The 20,052-nt window shown below is 39.2% G+C and overlaps 1 protein-coding gene across 1 annotated transcript in view; it reads right to left on the bottom strand.

Annotated features, from left to right (window-relative positions):
* The window catches only part of LOC147829159 (uncharacterized), a 29,942-nt gene that overhangs the window by 8,513 nt on the left and 1,377 nt on the right, over window positions 1-20,052 (bottom strand). The gene's annotated exons all lie outside the window — the stretch shown is intronic.

Raw genomic sequence — 20,052 nt, 5'->3', positions numbered from 1 at the left:
AACAGAGACATGGCAAGGGGTATCACAAATCCAACTTGAAACTATACTACAAAGATACTATGATAAAAACAGCATGGTACTGGCAAAGAAACAGACCTGAGGAAAGTAGAACAAATTAGAAGATGCAGAAAAAACTCCAGACACATTCAAGCTTGAAATTCCAGCAGCATACTTCATGGACCTTGAGAAGACAATCCCAAAATTCATTTGGAACAAGAAGAGTCCTAGAATAGCAAAAGAAATTCTAGGCAATAAAGACAAGGCAGGGGGTATCACAATCCCCAACTTGAAACTATACTACAAAACTACTGTGATAAAAACAGCATGGTATTGGCAAAGAAAGAGACCCGAGGATCAGTGGAATAGATCAGAAGATGCAAAAACAACTCCAGACATATCAGCCACCTCATCTTTGACAAAGGATCCAAACACCTTCACTGGAGAAAAGATAGCCTCTTTAATAAATGGTGCTGGAAAAATTGGGTTTCAACTTGCCAAAGATTAAAACTAGATCTATATCTCTCACCATGCACTCAACTAAAATTGAAATGGATTAAAGATCTAAATATTAAAGCAGAGATGCTGAACCAGCTGGAACAGAGGTTAGGTAGAATTCTTGAAGACATTGGTGTAGGAAAAGATTCCATGAAGAAAACCTCAGTCACACATGAACTAGCACAAACAATCAAGTCTGAGAAATGTCTATTCATTTCAGATGCCCATTTTTGGGTTGGGTCTTTAAATTTGGAGGTCTGATTTTGTGAAGTTCTTTATAGATTTGAGATAGTAGACCTTTGTCTAAGGGAGAGCTGTTGAAAATTTTTTCCCACATTGTGGGTTGTCTCTTCCCACTGCTGGTGGTTTCTCTTGCTGTGCAGAAGCTTTTTAGTAAGAAGAGATCCCACTTGTTGATTAATTATGTTTTCAATTTCATTGATATTGGGTTGTTTAGAATTTTTAGGTCTTCTTCATTCAACTTTGTTCATATGTATCTAGGAATCTGTCCATTTCTTCTGTGTTTTCCATCTTATTGGCATATAAGTTCTCGAAGTAGGTATTGATGATCATCTGGATTTCTGCTGGGTCCATTGTAATTTCATCCTTTTCATTCCTAATTGCATGGATTTGGGCCTTTTCTTTCCTTTTTCTGATAAGGTTGGCTAAGGGACTGTCAATTTTGTTCATTCTTTTGAAGAACCAACACTTGGCTTCATTGATTTTTTTTGTATCGTTCTCTTCGTCTCCATTGAATTGATTTCTGCTCTGATCTTTATAATTTCCTCCCTTGTATGAGCTTTGGGTTTGTCCTGCTCTTCTTTTTCTAGAACCTTGAGGTTCAGCAACAGGTTGTTTAATTAGGCTCTGTTTTCCTAATATAAGTATTCACTGCTATGAATTTCCCTCATAAGACTGCTTTCATTGTGTTCCATAGATTCAAATATGTTGTATTGTCCTTGTCATTTAATTGAAGGAACTGTCTGATTTCTTCTTTAATTTCCTCTGTGACTCATTTGTTATTCAGCACTGTGTTGTTCAATTTCCATGTGTTTATGAAATTTTTGCAGTTTCTTCTGCTATTGATCTCCAATTTCATCACACTATGATCTGATAATATTCAGGGGACAACTTCAATTCTTTGCACTTGTTTAAACATGTTCTATGAGCGATTATGTGGTCTATTTTGGAGAACGACCCATGTGCAGCTGAAAAAAAAGTGTATTCTGGTTTTGTGGGGTGGAACACTCTGTAAACAACTGTTAAGTTCATTTGTTCAAGAGTTTGGTTGAGTTCTAGTATTTCGTTGCTCATTTTTTGTCTAGTTGATCTATCTATTTGTAATAGTGGGGTATTGAGGTCCCCCAGCACTACTATATTAGTGCTTATTTGATTTTTTTTTAACTTTTTTTTTTTTGCTTATTTGATTTTTTATGTCCATTAGAATTTGTTTTATATAGTTGGGTGCACTAGTGTTTGGTGCATATATATTTATGATTGTCATCTCTTCCTCTTGGATTGTTCCCTTTACAAGGATGTAGTGTCCTTCTTTGTCTCTCTTAATCAGTGTTGGTTTGAAATCCACTTGATCTGCAAAGAGGATAGCTACTCCTGCTTTCTTCCGGGTTCCTGTCACATGGAATATTGTTTTCCACCCTTTAACTCTCAGTCTGTGAGTTAAGTGTGTTTCTTGTATGCAGTATATCGTTGGCTCTTGCTTCTTGACCCGTTCTGCCAGTCTATTTCTTTTGATTGGTGAAGTGAGACCAATAACATTGATGGTTATAACTGATATGTATTGACTTATCATTGTCATGACTTTTTCTTTTTGTTGGAGTCTCCCCTTTGTGTTTAATTTCTTATTGTGCCCAATGGATTCATTCTGCTGGGCTTCCTGGGGTTGTGATCCTTGTTGTCTTTTCCTAGGATATTGTCTAAAATTTTGGGGGATGCTGGTTTGGTATTCATGAAGTTCCTAAAGTGCTCTTTGTCATGAAAGTATCTTATTTCTCCATCAATTTTGAAAGATAGTTTTGCAGGGTACATCAGTCTGGGTTAGAGGCTGTTTTCCTTTAGGGCTTGACATACATCACTCCAAGCTCTTCTTGCCTTGAGGGTTTGCATTGAGAAGTCTGCTGTGATTCTGATGGGCTTTCCTTTGTATGTGATTTGTTTCTTTTCTCTAACTGCTTGTAGAATTTTGTTCTTCTGTTGGGTTTCTGGAATCTTAACTATTATATGTCTATGTGTAGTTTTTTTTGATCAAGGCTGGTTGGATTCCTATATGCCTCACTTATCTGTATGTCAAATTCTTTTCCCCTGCTTGGGAAGTTTTCTGCCATCCCTTCTGTGAATAGTTTTTTTTAATGTAATCTGCACTCTCTCCCGTTTCTTCATTGACTCTGATCAGTCTTATGTTATTCTTCTTTGTATCATCTAGCAGCTGCTAGATTGATTTCTCATGGTCACTTACTATTTTAAAGAAATTTTTCTTTTCCCAGTCACTAATTGCAATCTTATCTTCTGTGTCTGAAATTCTGTCTTCACATTGGCTCATTACGCTGTGTAAACTTTCAATGGAGTTTTTAATCTCCTGGAAATCTGTTTGCATCTGTTTTATGGATTCCATTTGTTTCCTATGTTGGGATTCCAACATGTTCCTCAGCTCTTCTATTTTTTTAAATCTGTGTCCTCTCTAGATTTATTAATCATATCTTGCACTATGGGCACAATCTCTGCTGTTACGTGAAAAATTATTTCTGATTTCATTTTTTCCAGATCCTCTTTCATTGCCAGTTCAGGGAGTCCAGGTGGTTGAGAATCAGATTATTCCATCTCATTTCCCTTTGGGGTTGCTTTAGGTGATCTGGAAGTCTGGTTTTGAGACTTGCTTACGTGTCTTCTCATTTCAATGGGGGGGAGTGTGCTGCTGGAGCCCATGTGGCTCAACTCCTGGGTGCTGGGGGTGGTTCTCATATTGCTTTATTTTTGACAGAATTCCTGCATGCATTTTGAAGCACTGTTGTCTAGCACATAATCATCTCTAATTGTTTGGTCTTTTTTAGTATATTTGTACTTTTATCACTATGAAATGTCTCTCTTCGTCTCTTCTAGTGCTTCTTGTCTTTGTTTTGTTTGATATATATATTTTTTCAGATTTTTTTTTTGCAGTACTGAGGAATGAACCCAGGGCCTTCACACTGAGCTGTATCTTCAGCCCCCTACTACTTTCTGAGATAGAATCTTGCTAAGTCACTAAGTTGCACAATCTGGGCTCAGACTTTTTATCCTCCTGGCTCAGCCTCCTGGAGTGCAGAGATTACAGGTGTGTATCTCCTCATCCAGCTTCACTCTAGATATTTTATACTTAGTGTTTTTATGGTGTGTCTTTTTTCATTTTTTGACTTTCAACTTATTGGCATGTTTGTATCTTAACAGTGAAAGTGTGACTCTTGTATACAGAGCATACAATTAAAATCATATTTTTCATCTAATCTGACAATTTATCTTTTAGTTGGAATTTTTGGTGTATCTAAATGTTTTGTCTATCTACTTTTAAAAACAGTTATTTATAGTGTTGGATTTAGATCTACATTTTGCTGTTTTCAATTTATCCAATTCATTCTTTGTCCCTCCTTTTATGCCTTCTTTTGGGTCACCTGAATATTTGATAGTATTACATTTTTATTTCTCTGATAACTTTTTAGCCATATACTTTTGCATTTTTTAGTATTTGCTTTAAGGGTTTCAATATGCACCCTTGTCACTATCTATTGAGCTTACTCTGTATTACTTCACATAAAACATTGGAACTTTATAATATTAGATTTATAATCCCCCAAACTTTGAGATTTTTGTCATACTTAATGGATATACATACTTATAACCCCCACAATGTAGTATTATAATTTTCATCATACAATTCTATGATTTTTCAGTAAACTGAGAAAACAAAAGAGAAAATGTACCCTTACATTTGTCCAAATATTTACCACTTCCTGAGCTCTGTATTCCTTTCATTGGATTCACTTACCATCTGGTGTAATTCTCCTTCAACTTGAAGAATTCTCTGTACACATCTGCTGGTGACACATGTCCTCAGCTTTTGTTCATCTGGAAATATTTTGCTATCTTTTTTGAAAGAGAATTTGCTTCACATAAAATTCTGGTTGACAGTTATGTTTTAGCATCTAAAGATGTACAATTGTGGTTATGGTTTGGGCTCCCTGAGCGACAGACTCTGAGATAAGAGTTTTTCCAGTAAGGTGTTTACTAGGAGTTTCCTTAACATTAAATTTATGGAAAAAATAAGGAATAAAACTAATTCAAAGAGTTACACTGTAACTCTTGCCTACTACAGCCTCTGCTGACCCCCTTAGGAGACGTGAAGCAAGAATGGCCCCCTGGTTTTGTCATACAGTGAACCAAGATAATTAGGACTTTCTTGACCTGGTGATCACTGATTGTGGGTTCCTCAATGTTATGGCTTGTAGCTAGATGCCCCCTCAAAGCCTCATGAGGTCATAGGTGGAGCTTTCTGAAAGTGGCTGGATCTAGGGTGTGTGATGCTGGGATCAAGGATGTGATGCTGGGATTGATTCACAGTGCAATGCTAGGATTAAGGGTCCCCCACCTTGGGTGTGAGTGCTACCTGCCCTAAGGGTGGGTAGCCTGGAGAGACTCAAAGAGACAGAAGAAGGGCTGTGGTTGCTGCTTTGCTTCCTTCTGCTTGGCAAGGACTGTTTCTCCTCTGCGATGCTCTCTGCTCTGCCAGGCCATCCTGCCATGGAGCCATCCAACTATGGCCTGAAACCTCTACAAACTGTGAGCCCAATAAACCTTTTCTCCTTTAATGTGGGGTGTTGGGTATTTTGTCTGAGCAATGAGAAAAGTAACCAAGACACTCAGGAAGGTCATGACCTTGAATGAAGCAGCTCTCTACATCCGAGGCTATCCCTGAAGGGTGTGACAGTGGAAGGCTGTCAGGGTAACAGGATTTCTCACAAGCATGTCAGGTTTTGGCTGAAGGTTTTTCACTCAAGGGTATTTGGGTATGCATCGTCATACTCTGGTCTAATTTCTGATGAGAAGCTTGCCATTATTTGTATTCTTGTTTCTTTGTACAGTGTATTGGCTGACTTTTAAAAATTATCTGGATCCTTCCTTTTTATCTTTGGACATTAGTCTGTCATGTCCTTAGTGTTGTTTTCTTTGCATTTATTCTGGTGTGGTTCATTAACATTCTTTGATCCATAAGTTTATGTTTTTATTAAATTTGGGAGTTTGGGGCCATTAATTCAAACATTTTTCATCCCTATTCTTTTTCCTTCTGTCTTTCTCGTAGTCAAGTTATACGTGTTGGATTGCTTGGTATTATCCTGCAGCTCTCTGACAGTCCATTAATATTTCTTCTATTTTTCTCTTCATTTGAATTTACTTTCCACTCATCTATTTTCAAATTGATCATTGTGCTCACCAACCTGCCATTAAAGATATCTGTAAATTATTCATTTAAAATTTTTATTGGGATCTTTTCATTGTTTCTATTTTACTGCTAAGAATCTCCACCTATTCATTCATTATGAGTATACTTTCCTGTAAGTCACTGAACATACTTAGAATGGCTATTTTAAAGTCCTCGTCTACTAAGTACGATCTAAAGTTTAGTTGGTTTTCAACAAAATCTTCATCTAAGGCTTACCACTGATTGTTTTTTCTCTCATACATATGGGCCCCATTTTACTATTTCCATATGTGGTCATTTTTACTGTATACTAGACATCATAGAGACTCTGGAATCCGTTATACTGCCCAGAAGTGTGCTGTTTTCTGTTCTAGCAAGGAATTTATTTGGTTGGACTCAAACTTCTAAGCCTTTCTTCTATTCTGGAATAGAGTGAACCCTTTGCTCAATTCTTTCAGTTTCTAGCTGCCACTTTTTCACTGGGCTGTTTGTGGTCTCCCCCATTGATGCATATTTCAGAGATCTGACAAGAATTTGAGCAACTTGTGTGCATATTTTATAAAGGGCTCAGCACCTCTATGATGCCCTACCTTTTAGGATGCCTCCCTAGATTTCCAGTCCTTAACTTCAGTCCTCAAGTCAGTATTCTGCCACCTTCCTGGATTGTGACACCACGGTCCAGTACAGCTGCCACCTAGAAGATTAGTGAACACCTCTGGGCAAGAACTGTTAGAAATCACGTTGGTATAGTTCTTGGCACGAACATACTCCTGTGCAGGTTTTGCCTGCTTTTAGTTTCTGTCCAGCATCTTTAGTTTTTAATTTATTTTTTGAGAAAGGGTCTCACTATGTAGCCTCAATCTTGGTATGTAGCTTAGGCTGGTCTCAAATCTTTAATTCTTCTGCCTCATCCTTCCAAGTGCTGGGATTACAGTCACGCACCACCATTCCTAGTTCTTAATATTTTAATGTAGGTGCCATCATTATTATCTGTGGGATGGCTGGCCCAGCCAGGTTACAGCTCTTTTACCATAAGCCACATTTCCTGGAATTAGCATTTTGCCTTGAAATTTCCAGAGCTCCTGAAGTTTTCACATCTACTCACCATTCTAACCCTGACTGACTGTGGAAAATGATTTTCCATCACTCTGGCTCATGGGTGCCTCTCAGCCACACACTGAACATGAAACCTAGAAGTCCTCAGCAATGCAGGCTGTCACTAGTCTTCCTCAAAGCATGAGGCACAGGCCACAGTTAGCCAAAGGGACAAACCGGGAGGGAGCTGGAGACCTTCTGTAGAAGATTTGTCCAGAGCCAAACAAAAAGATCCAGAAGAAGAAAAATCCTTCTCTTCCATTGTTTGTTTGTTTACATGTATTATGGCTTAGATATAAAATGTCCCTAAACGGATATTTGTGAGACACCAGTGGATCCATCCATTGATGAGTGCAGTACCTAAGTGTGCTGTTGGGAGGTGGGGCCTGGTCAAGGTGGGACCCTGGGGGCGCAGGACCTGGAGGGTGCATTCCTGTCTGCGGCTCCTCACCGAACTCTCTGCTTCCTGGCTGCCACGATGCAAGCACCTTTCCTCTACCCAAGCCCTTCCACCATGCTGTTTCTGCCTTCAAGTCAGCCAACTATGCACTAAAACTATAACCCCAAATAAGCCTCTCCTCCTTTCAGTTGTGGATGTCAGGTGCTGTGTCCTAGCGATGAGAAAGTAAGAAACCATGACTTTTGGAACTGGAGTCCTGGTGTTGTCATCATGAGCAGAACCAGCAAACAGTGGCCGAAGTTTGCCCAAGCTGTACTTCTTATTATGTGAAAATATATATTTTTTGTAATTTTCAATTCTATTATTTGTAACTTGTATAACACACCGTTTCCATCAGGAAGCTAAATCCCAGAAGAAATAGTTTAAATGAGCCAAAGTGGTAGCCATTAGGGAGTAGAACTGGGGATGATGAGATATGGTACAGGGTACATTGGCTTTTTAATTCCATGCCTTGCATAATTTTACATTGTAGAGAAGATATATGTACTACTTGGTAAAGAATTAAATTACAAAAGAGACAAGCTGAAAACTTATTTTTACCTCATGTTTTTGATTCACTCTGAGCTATAGTGAAAAAAGGAAATAGCTAAATGTGACAGTTCTTCCTTGCTCTGATTGACTGTACTCATCAATTCCAGTCAACTGTTAAAGAGCTTCCAAAGTGAATTTCATTTCCATCCTCCTCGACCTACCATCTACCTGCCACCAAAATAATCATTTTGAAGGGGAAATGTGATCACATCCTATATTGCTTAAAATCCCTAATCAGAGTCAGAGTCTCTACAGGATAAAATCCGAATTACACATTATGGCATCTAAGACCCTTCCTGATCTGGCCCCTGATACTGTCTCATCTTTATTCCAGCTATTTTAAAAAATCTTGCTTTTCTCTAGAACTTCCATGCTCTCAGACTTCCAATCCTTTGTACATGCTGTTAATCTGCTTTTGAATATCCTTTGAGCATAGTAATCTTTTTCAGCTACTTCTTCTACGATGCTTTCTTATCCCCAGTCCCACAATTTATGTTCTCCCAAACATGCTGTGGAAATCAGTATCATCCATGAGCACAAATTATATAAAAGGCCAAAAAATCACTTACTGAAAATTCCAAAATCCGTGAAATCTCTGAAACCTAAGGTAGTTTGTTTTTTTTTTTTTTTTTTTTTTTTTGGTACCGGGGATCGAACTCGGGTCCTTGCGCTTGCGAGGCAGGTGACAGAACCACTGGGCTAAATCCTCGGCCCCCTAAGGTAGTTTTTGATAACTCATTTGCTAGCAAGACCTGAATTGAGTTGTTTATATGTATACACGTAGTTTCAGTTCATTCCACAGTGTTATACATATTCATTCATTTTGTTGCAGAAACATTAATGGGCTCCATCACAGAGTGATGGATCACAAAAGTTAAATTCATCTTAAGGGATGAAGATTTTTCATTACTGAGGATAGCCAAAATAACTGAACATAAACTCGGAGGGTCGTTCCAAAACAGGGGTCTCCAATGTTTTTTGAACTATGCAATGTTCGAATGCAAAGCAGTGGAGTTATGCATACATATAAAGATATCAGCATCCTTGATAACATTTTTGGAAGAAAAAAACTTCACTAATTTGGAGTGTTAGCTCAACTTTGCGTGATAAAAACTTAAGTTTATCTCAGAGTTACATATCACATCACACATATGTTACTTATATAAAGGGGAGCGGAAGAAAGGAGGCAAAGTGAAAATCCATAATGTAATAAAGATATGAATAGATAATGTCAACTTGTTTTTAATGATCCTGTTGGGAGTAACTATTTAGTTATTCTCAGGGAATGTTATTACCGACGGGATAAATGAGGCACTAGTTTAACAGTTTGGCTGCCTAATATTTGTTTGATCAGAATTTAATGGGTTCTTACTGCCTTGCTATTCCTCCTGCCTCAGTTATGTCAACTGCATAAAGCTAGGTTGGATATAGGAGTATCTGAGCATGATTCACATTCAGAGGAAGCATCAGGCCATAGCACAAAAGCCACTGAAATAAATATTAACCAGTTTCTCAACAAATGCAAAAAGGAGGGCAAATCTTACAACACACAGCAAAATTTCTTGAAAAGCTTTTTTTCCTTTTCTCAACTATGTCAGAGCCTACTCCTTTTTCTCTCTTCCTAGTCCTCCATAATCCTTGTACTCCCCCCCAGTACTGCCTCTGCACAGTACTCTCCACCCCAGTACTGCCTTCTGCACAGTACTCTCCACCCCCAGTACTCCCTTCTTCACAGTACTCTCCACCCCCAGTACTCCCTTCTTCACAGTACTCTCCACCCCAGTACTCCCTCCTGCACAGTACTCTCCACCCCCAGTACTCCCTTCTTCACAGTACTCTCCACCCCAGTACTGCCTTCTGCACAGTACTCTCCACCCCCAGTACTCCCTTCTGCACAGTACTCTCCACCCCCAGTACTCCCTTCTGCACAGTACTCTCCACCCCCAGTACTCCCTTCTTCACAGTACTCTCCACCCCAGTACTCCCTCCTGCACAGTACTCTCCACCCCCAGTACTCCCTTCTTCACAGTACTCTCCACCCCAGTACTGCCTTCTGCACAGTACTCTCCACCCCCAGTACTGCCTTCTGCACAGTACTCTCCACCCCAAGTACTCCCTCCTGCACAGTACTCTCCACCCCCAGTACTGCCTTCCCTACTGTGTTCTGCTTTCTACCTTAGCGTTCTCATCTTCTGAATTTGCTCTTTTCTCAAGGGAGACTGTCTTGGTGCTTTTAACCAGACCAGCCTGGGATTCATTTAATCCCTTCACTCTCCCATTAACCTGTCCTAATCCAGGGCCCAGGATCACAGCATAGGGGATAATATAATTCGCCTTTTCAAGGCAAGGAGGGGGCGAACCTGTGAATCCATACATATTGTCATACCAACATCTTACAGGTAGAACTACATCTTGCTTAATAGTAGAATGATGGGTAACTTCTTGTATTATCTACACAGTTGGAGTATCACAAAGTACACCATGGCCTGGCTGTAGATCTCAGAGGAACAGTTCAAGGACCACATACATATGCACTGCTGCAGCCCTGCTGGGGTCTAGAGACGTTGGTATTGATTTAAATATATGAATAGCCCAATGCAGAGCTGACTTATCCCTCAGGCCGCCTCATTCCTGGGACACTCTCCTTTTATTTCCTATCTCAGTACCACCTTTTTAAAGCTAGAGTGGATTTTATAGCCTCAGGAACTGCCAAGGGTCTGGCAGTGAGAATCAAGCACCCTCTTATATTCCTCCACTCCTGCCCCACCTCTGGACTCTGAGTCCCTGGTGAAGTTCTGGGAAATGAAGGGCGGGAAACTGCAGGGGAAGAAATTCCTGCTGGTAATAGGGTCACCAAATAAAATACGGGACATTTATCTAAATCTGAATTTCACATTTAAAAAAAACCAATTAATTTCTTAGTTTAAGTATGTTCCAAATAGTGCATGCTACATACTTACGCATAAAGTTTATTCTGTGTGTGAAATTCATTTTTAACTAGGCTTTCCTGTTGAGATAACTTTATTTTGTGACAATCAGTCAAGAATGAATACTTTATCCTAAAAGTGGGAATTCTTAGGTATATTCTGCTCCTTGAATTACCCATCAAAAAGTACCCAAAGCATTAGGACATTAAAAAAAAATCAACACAACAGTCTGTGAAAGCAGCATGGTCAGAGAGAGGCAGTTTGGATCATGAAGTTGCTTAAGCAGCTAAAAATGTTTTATTGGTATACCTTAGTCAGAAACCAAGTCAGCTTGTCCTTAAGAGGATATGAGGTTGTAGGCATGTGAAAATTTACTTGTCAGCATTACTTGTACAGATGAGCTCAATTTCCAAGCAAAGTACTTGTAAAAATGTTTAAAACTCTGAAGGAAAATCTGCGTTGCCAAACTGTGAAGTATGTAGGTCAAAAATACTACGATAAAATGTAAGAGTACTAACCAAGAAAACTTAAAGAGGGGTGGGGATAGAAGACACAGAACTGCTGACAAGATCACGATTTTTCTGGAATAACACTAATACAGATTGAATAGAAAAGTGAACATCTGAAGTGATAAATATAGTTTAATCTGGCTAATTCTCACTTTATCTTTGATCTTGCTCATTCTCATTAAAAAAGAAAAAAGGAATCTCATCCAAATTGTTAGCAGACGTTGAAGCTACAACCTCATGTGACTAAATGATTATTTTATATAGCATATATATCTACACTATATATACAATATATTTACATTTTATTTGTTATGTAGTTATGAACTGTAGAAATTTAAAAAGTAAAAATTATTGGATGGGTATAAATCTATCTACATACATACATAATTATAAATAAATTATGAAGGCAGAAAAATCACTTGTGTTTCATGACATCCAATTTGTCTCACTTTCCTGTTTTTTTTAAATTAAATTTCTCCGTAAGATACAGATCTCACCAAAGTGCTCCTGGGTACAGATTCAACTGTGAAGGATTTGCAGATGAAGCCCAAGACACTGGCCCCACGTGGAGGACGGCAGGCGGCCTGGGCCAGCCAGGAGTACAGCAGCTTCATACTGACAGCAATCACCGTGGTGGGTACAGAAGGCTTCCATCTGCCTGTGCTGCAAGAACACTGTCTCAAACTTGTTGTCTGACCCATTTCCAGTAGACTTACTCTAAACATTTTAAGTCTTTCCTGAGGAGCTTATTCCAGCTAGGCACATTGTAATACTGAACAGTACTTCTGAAACTCCAGTTTCACTTCATCTTGTTTAAATTTTGTTAGATCTCTCCGACAAGCCTTCCCCACTGCCTGAGTAGTCTGTGGAGCACCTGGGTCAGTGCTGAGATAGCATCTAAGTGGAAGCAGAGCTTCCTTGAGAACAGAGCAGGAAGCAAGGAGAGGCACTGCATGGAGCAGGAGAGAGCCTCAGAGCAAAGGTGGTCCAGGCAGGAGCCGGAAACACATTGTTCAGCTCTCCTTGAAGAACTCCAAAAACTACCTCACTCTTCAGTGGTTTTTTGAGGAGTGCTACCCCATCAAGCATGCTGGAGGGAAATAAACCTATACTTACCTGATCCTCCCAGCTACCTCCTTCTACCCATTTCCTCTGTACACCCCAACCACTGACCTGTTGCAATCCATTCCCATTTTGCTTCAGGTGTTTCATAAGTGATGACCCATATTAAAGACAGCAGCTCTTTCTCATTCTATTTTTTGTGGTGCCGGGAATCCAACCCAGGTCCTTGTGCATGCTAGGGAAACGCTCTACCATTGATGCTCTATGCCCTATCATCTTTTCCATTTTAATAGCTTGCTAAACTGTACACTCATTGAAAGCAGGAGACTTCTTTCACGAAACCCAAAACAAACTGCTTTGCACATAAATAGGGGCTTAAGTGAATTAATGACAACTTCAAAATCGCTAATGTTTAAAATCATTAATTGATATTATACATCTGACCTCAAAAAGCCAAACTGACTCATACAGAAATCATCTTGCCTTGCCAGCTTTCCTAGATTCCCCTCGAATGAGTCTGAGATGCGAAGTCTAGGAAGAGATAACAGACATCAGCCCCTGTGCTGTCAGCTTGGGACCCTTCATCAGCTTTAAATCAGCCATAAGAAATGAACGAGTACTGTCAGCCTGTCACATGCATCAGGGGAGGGAATGGAATGAAATCATAATGACAAAATACATCTCTTTTCTATAGACTTCTTCGTTTGATCATCCTCCCAAATCTTCTTTGCCATGATTAACCAAAGATAGAAAACTGAAGATATGAGACACAAGAAATCCTATTTGATTATCTGGTCCAATTTTTAAACCATGGGTACAATTATGCATTCCCTGAAGAAACACTTTCTAGAACTTTATGTAATCTATTCCTAGTAGGCTACCCTAAATGTCTGTTTCTGAGGAACTTATTCCAGTTAGGCACATCTTAAATACCTGACAGTTTTTCTGAAATTTTGATTCGAATTTTTCTCGCTTAAATTTTGCCCCATTACTCCTAGACCCTTTCCCTGTCACCATCTTGTAGATGGTTTTCATATTCCTTTTTAGGCATAATTTAACCATGCTTCACACATTAACTGGAGTAGACAGTATATGGTATAAATTACAGGAAACAGCGATGTGCGAAGACATTCTGTGGTGAATAAATTAAAGCATTAATTTCACACACATCAAACTAACACTTTTTGAAATTTGTGGCTCCTGTAATTTTCAGACCTGTTTCTAAAGTCTTTGGAATGGGGGAATTAAATGGAAGAGATTAGCTTCAAACCTCTACCTTTATTTCATAGGTTGGAGATCAGCCATTCTCGTGAATATTTAGAAGTGGAAGAATTTTAAAAAGCGAATTTAACATGGAACTCCTGCACAGATTTACAGAGAAGTTGATATTCAGACAGGTAAAAAAGATTGAATTTAGCGACTCATTAGGTATAATCACCACTAGTCTGACAGTTAGAAAAAAATGAAGATGCCAATTGGGAGAAGACTTTATCACCCACTGCAAACAGGTACACTAGATGTGCAAATAGATATACTCAATCTGAACTGACTGAAGAACCCAACACAGTACTTGTAATATGAAGGCAGAATTTTTTTTTAAAGAAGACTCTCAATTCAAATTTAACTAAAATTTGTATGTGTGGAGGGGAAACTTCCCTGCTACAGGCTCTCTTGGGATCCTGGAATGTCTTATTAATTTCCACAACTTACACAGAATTGCAAAATAAACATGGACTGGTCGTGATTCCTATTCATTCCCTCCCCCACCCCTCTCTGTCTCTCTTTTTAAGTTGTGAGCCTTAAAGATCAAGTCTATCTCTATTCCATTTTCTCCACAGTATTTATCACTGATCCTACATATTTATTCATTTTGACTCTCTCCTTCAGCCATCCACCTAGAATTTAAGCACCAAAGGCCAGAAATTTTGTCTTGTTATATTTCTGTGCCCCTAGGGCCTAGAAAATGGCCTGACCCATTAATAGGTAGTCAACAAATACTGATCGAAGGAATTAATTCATTATTTTGGCACTGATTTATCTGCTTAGGGAATCAGAAAGCGTAGTTCTCTGCAAGAAAAATGCTAGACAGAAAAACAACAGTAACATAGTACTATGGGAAGAAATTCTTTAAATTCCTTAAAGGGAGGGTTTGGGACAGTATTGATCCTTAGGAGTGTGATCTAGGAAGCATCTCAAATTTGGCAATGCTAAAAGGCTCTGAAAGGGTGGAGGCAGTGTCTCATCTTTCTGTTACATTAGCTCCTCATTTGGGATGAGGTAATAAATAAGAACCAGTTGAAAAAGCTGACATGGACAAGCTAGCCACTAGGTTAAGCACTTATATATATTATTAATTCAGGTACTCTTCACAGGAATTCTTTGTAAAGGATCCAATTATTATGCCTACTTTCCAGATGCCAGAATAAGGGATAACTGCAGTTATCAGTGCACAGTCTTAGCTCCAAATCCACCCTTCTTTGGCTTGCAATCCTGGAGCTGAGGGACGTTTGGCCTTGTCAACAGAGAGTGAGCACTAGAAGGCTGGTCCAGGGCCACTGCCTCGGGAAGCCACTCCCCGCCAGTGCTGCCCCTCCATTAACACTGTTCAGAATGGGAGCCCAGCGGCCCACTCAGACCACCTTGTCCTTACAAGTGGCTACTTCTGAAGATCAGCTCCGAACTCACCCTCCTGAAAGTGTTTGGCTACTAGCAGGAAGCTTGCTCCTGTGGCAGCCCCTGTCCTTCAGAGAGGACTACATTTCAATACCAACCTTTCGGTGGGGTTGCAGCCCCATTCTTAACACATTATTTTCTTGTCCGTTTCTCTCAGTCAAAAGGTAGTGGCAGCCTTTTGTGTCTGCTAGTTCTGTACCCCTTAAATGCCTCTTTTACCCCTTTAGCAGTTAGTTACCATCTATGACTTAACAATTCTTCACATTAAAATTTCCTTTAAATTTTATGGTACTGGTAGGGCATCTTACATCAGACCTCGAATTGCCCAAGATTATACCACTAGGAAGCAAAGGCTGGGTTTCAAGTCCAGGAAATCTGATGACAGACTGTACTCCCAAATTACTATGCTACACTGCCCCTGGGGTTTGGGATAACATTCAAGTTCAAATTCCTGACAGTCTAAACCCCTGCAATGCTACAGAGAATAATTTCTTACCCAAGACTTTCATCAAGACAAAAATGAGAATTGTAATCCAACGGTAAAGTACTCAGTTTTATCTTCTCAAGTGTGACATGGCCTACTACTACCCTACCTTAAATTTTAATTTTTCAACTCACTTCCACATGTAGGATTTTACCTACAGCACTCCTGTAGAGTTGATAAAGCATATATTTGTTCTATAAAGAAACTGAGGCCTGCATTTTTAAACATTTGCATGATTGGTGGTACAGGTTTCCTAAATCCAAGCCAGAATTTTGTCTGTCACACTGCTGTCTTGTCTTGAGGTTTAGGGACTCCAGAATCAACTTGACTGGAGGATGGAAAAATGGATCCCCAAGACACTTTGGATTCTAATCCTTAGAACCAGTGAAGCTGCCTTTCTTGGGGAGAAAAGCTTTAGCAGGAGTGACTAAACTAGGGATCAAGTGGTAGGGAGGGTACCACACGCCATAACGAGAGTTCTTGCGAGAGAGGCAGACTCATACGAGAGAAGCCGGTGTGAAGACAGAGCCGGATCCTGGAGAGACGTGGCCACAACCTAAGAGATGTCAGAAACTTCTGGAAGCTAGAAGGGCAGGGACAGAGTCTCTGGATGGTCTCTGGGGGGAGGTCAACCTTGTGGAAACCTTGATTACAGCCCAGTGACATGCACAGACTTCAGACTCTAGAACTGTGAAAGAACAAATTCGTTTTTGTTCTTAGATACCTTGTTTGTGGCAATTTACTACAGCAGCCTCCAGAAACCAATCCCCTGACAAAATCAAGTTTAAAAGACAGGATTATATGGCTAGAAGATAGTATCTTAAGGTCACATAAGATTTATAAGCTCAGCTTCATTAAAATTAAGACCATTAAGAATGAAAACACAAGCTAAAGAGTGTAAGACATTTGCAATTATAAATATCCTACAAAACGTATATCCACAGTATAGAAAGAAGTCCTTCAAACTGGTAAAAAAGGTAAAATTTCAAAACTTTAAAACCAGGCAAGACTTGAACATGTCCAAATGACCAATAAGCATGTGAAAATATGCTCAGCCAAGAATAGTGGTACACACCTGTAACCAAAGCACTGAAGGGGGAGGCAGGAGGGTTCTGAGTTTGAGGATAAACTGGACTATATATCGAGAGGCCCCCGCCCCCCAAAACCCGGAGTACTCAACATCATTGTCTGCTGGAGAATGCAAGTTAAAATTGAATGAGACAATGAGATACCATTAGCCCACCACCACCAATGCCATGGCTAAAATGAAAAGGTTGATGAACACCAAGCACTCGTGACCAGACGGAATAACTACAACTCTCATACACTGTTAGTGGAAGTGGAAATTGGAAGAACTGCTTAGAAAACTTAACAGTTAATTTACTGAATCTAAACATATGTGTAAAATTCAGTAACTCTGCTCATGTATATATCCCCAAGATAAAGCATAATTATTTGCACCAAAAGACATGAACAAAGGTATACAAGAATACATATAATAGTAGAATGAATAAAACAGTGGTATATTCATGTAATGAAATAATGTATAGCAATGAAAAGGAATGAACTACTAACATAGCCAACAACATGAATTTCACAGACATAACGTTAACCCAAAGAAGGCAGGCACAAAACAGTACCTAGAAATGATTCCATTTATACGAAGTTCAACACCAGGTAAACAGCAAAGCTATGGTGACAGAAGTCAGAACTGTGGTTTCCTGGAGCCAGTGGGGGAGAGCTCAAGGGTTCTCATCTACTGTGGGAGCCTGCTGGTGAGCTGGGAAAAGTTTTACACGTGGGTCCACGTGGGTGGGCAGTGAATGGATGCAAATAACAGGAATCAATTGAGCTGTCCACTTAGGGTCTGGATTATTAACTGTATATGTAATATCTGAATAAAGAAAAAAGAACAGTAAAAAGACTTACAGGAGAAAGATAGTAAGGTTAATCCACCACTTAAAGGCATCAGAAAACTGGCCTGCCATCCTGGTTTCACTAAAAAGTGCTCTTGTGAAAACTGATTTTTCTCAGTTGCATTTATACCAAGCTCATACAGTGATTAAGTGAATTAGATCTTGTATAAATATCTTTGAGTTCCTAAAAAAGAGAAGCTCCTTAAAATATAAGACATAATGTGTATGAGGCCCTGGGTTTGATCCTTAGCCCTGCAAAAAAAAATAAAAAATAAATAAATGCAATAAACAAAAAGTGTACCACAAAATATAAAACAACATAAGGTACGGTGGTGTGTGTCCGTAACCCTAGCATTTTGGGAGGCTGAGGCAGGAGGATTGCAAGTTGGAATCTAGCCTGGGCAACTTAGTGTGTCAGTGTGTAGGCCATGGGTTCAACCTCCAGCACTAAAAAGAAAAAATATAAGGCAATATTATTTGTGAGCATTCTCAAATTTCATTTTCACTTATATAATCTCTTATAAATACTTTCTCCTTTATGTATAATCACTAAAACTAAGAAAGTAAGTGAGTATGGAAACTTGTACTAGGTCAGGAACAAATGGAGAAATAGGGGCTTAATAGGGCTACCCATTCTTTCTATGACCCTTCTGAGGGTAACTGTCATAAAACTGAAAAGTTACTGTTTCTACTTATTAAATCTGCCTGAAAGGTATACAGAATCTATTTAGTGACTAGATTTTCAAACTCTAGAGAATCTAATCAGAGATTTGTAAAAAACTCAAGCCCAATAATACTATTCTGTTCATTTCCTCCTTTTTGAGGGTTATTAGTAAAAGTTAAACAATGATCAAGTTGTAGTCATAGCTCATGTAGCGTGGTTCCAGTTACGCAGTTCCTCTAACTCTGAGCTATCCAGTAGGGTAGCCACCAAGTATGCGTGGCTACCTAGCACTTGAAACTTTGATTTGTTCTCTGAATTTAAAACATACCACATACCAGTTTTAAAAACTGTACAAAGCAAATATAAAAATCTCAGTAACATTCTTATATTGATTATATGCTGAAATATTTTAACATATTCAGTTTAATAAGATCCATTATTAAACTAAATTTAATCAGTTTAGTTTTACTCTTTTAGTATGGTTAATAGAGATTTTTAAATTACATATACGATTTTGCATTATATTTATGCAAGACACCAGGGTTCTACATAAAGATTAAAATTTTCATAATGCTACTGATCTCTTTTAGGATGAAGTTTCAAATTAGTGTTATGGTTATTTAATGTCTCCTGGCCAAATTACCTGTCTTTCTCAAAGATTAAAACTTCTGTTTAATCTTTATAATCAACTGGGTTTCAACATGGTCATATAATAAGATGTTTGACCTGCATGATGTCATGGAATATTTTACCAGTTTTCCCGGAGCCCTAGTAACACGTAAACCTGTGGTTCGGGCACTTTGAAGCGCTGGAGCGGAGAAGTGACCCAGTAACCTCCTCTGGGACTTCCCAGGACACCCAACACAAACTACATTCTACCGACTGATTGTATCTCTTCAGAGTTCCTGTGCTGAAGCTCTAACCCCTGATGTGACATCTGCAGATGGGGCCTGAATCAGAGACAAGGTTAAATGAGGTCACCCAGTGGGACCCGTCAGGTAGGAGTGCTGGCCTCATGGTGGGGGATCTCTCTGCCTGTCTGCCAGTGTGGACGCACAGCGAGAAGGCAGCCGTCCGCAAGTTAGGAACTGAGTTCTCAACAGAAATGGACCTGCCAGACCTACACCTGGGTCTTCTGCCTTCCAGAATGATGGGAAAATTTCTGCTGTCTAAGCTACCAGTCTATGGCATTTTATTAAGGCAGTCCAAGTAGGCTAGTGCAGACACTCACTACTTAAGACAGTCAAATTTTAATATTATAATGTACACTAATTACGGATGTATACACTTTCTGGTAAGCTAAAAGCATGGTGATTTCCATAAAGTGGAGAGTGAATAAATATTTCTTACTTTTCTCTGAAAGTTAACACAAGAGGCTGGCCAGTGTCCTCTGCAGACAAACTCACAGATAGAGCATGTTTGGGGAGCCAGGTCCAAAGGGTCAAGAAAAATATTATGAGTATTATTTTTAAAGGTAACTTTGAAATATTTTCTTCTCAACTCTATCAAAAATAATTCAGTTAATGGAATTCATATTCCAACTTGAACTGAAAATGCTAAGTTGTTAATCTCTTCCTTTGGGATCTGCACCTTTCGGTGATGACACCTTCAATGATTTCATCATACTTTAAGTACAATAAAATCTCATTTTCTGCTCCAAGGCAGGAATAATCCTCAGTGTGCCCGAATCAGTATAGTACTAAGCCTTATGGCTGTTAGAGTAGCATGTTATCGGCGTTACGAAAAGGAAAGAGGGGGTCACTCCAATGGGG

This window comes from Heterocephalus glaber, unplaced genomic scaffold, assembly GCF_053883595.1.
Source record: "Heterocephalus glaber isolate CG9 unplaced genomic scaffold, H.glaber_assembly_v1.0 deba00000738, whole genome shotgun sequence".
NCBI lineage: Eukaryota > Metazoa > Chordata > Mammalia > Rodentia > Bathyergidae > Heterocephalus > Heterocephalus glaber.
The sequence above is the reverse complement of the archived record's forward strand: the minus strand, read 5'-3'. Positions and strand labels throughout refer to the sequence as shown.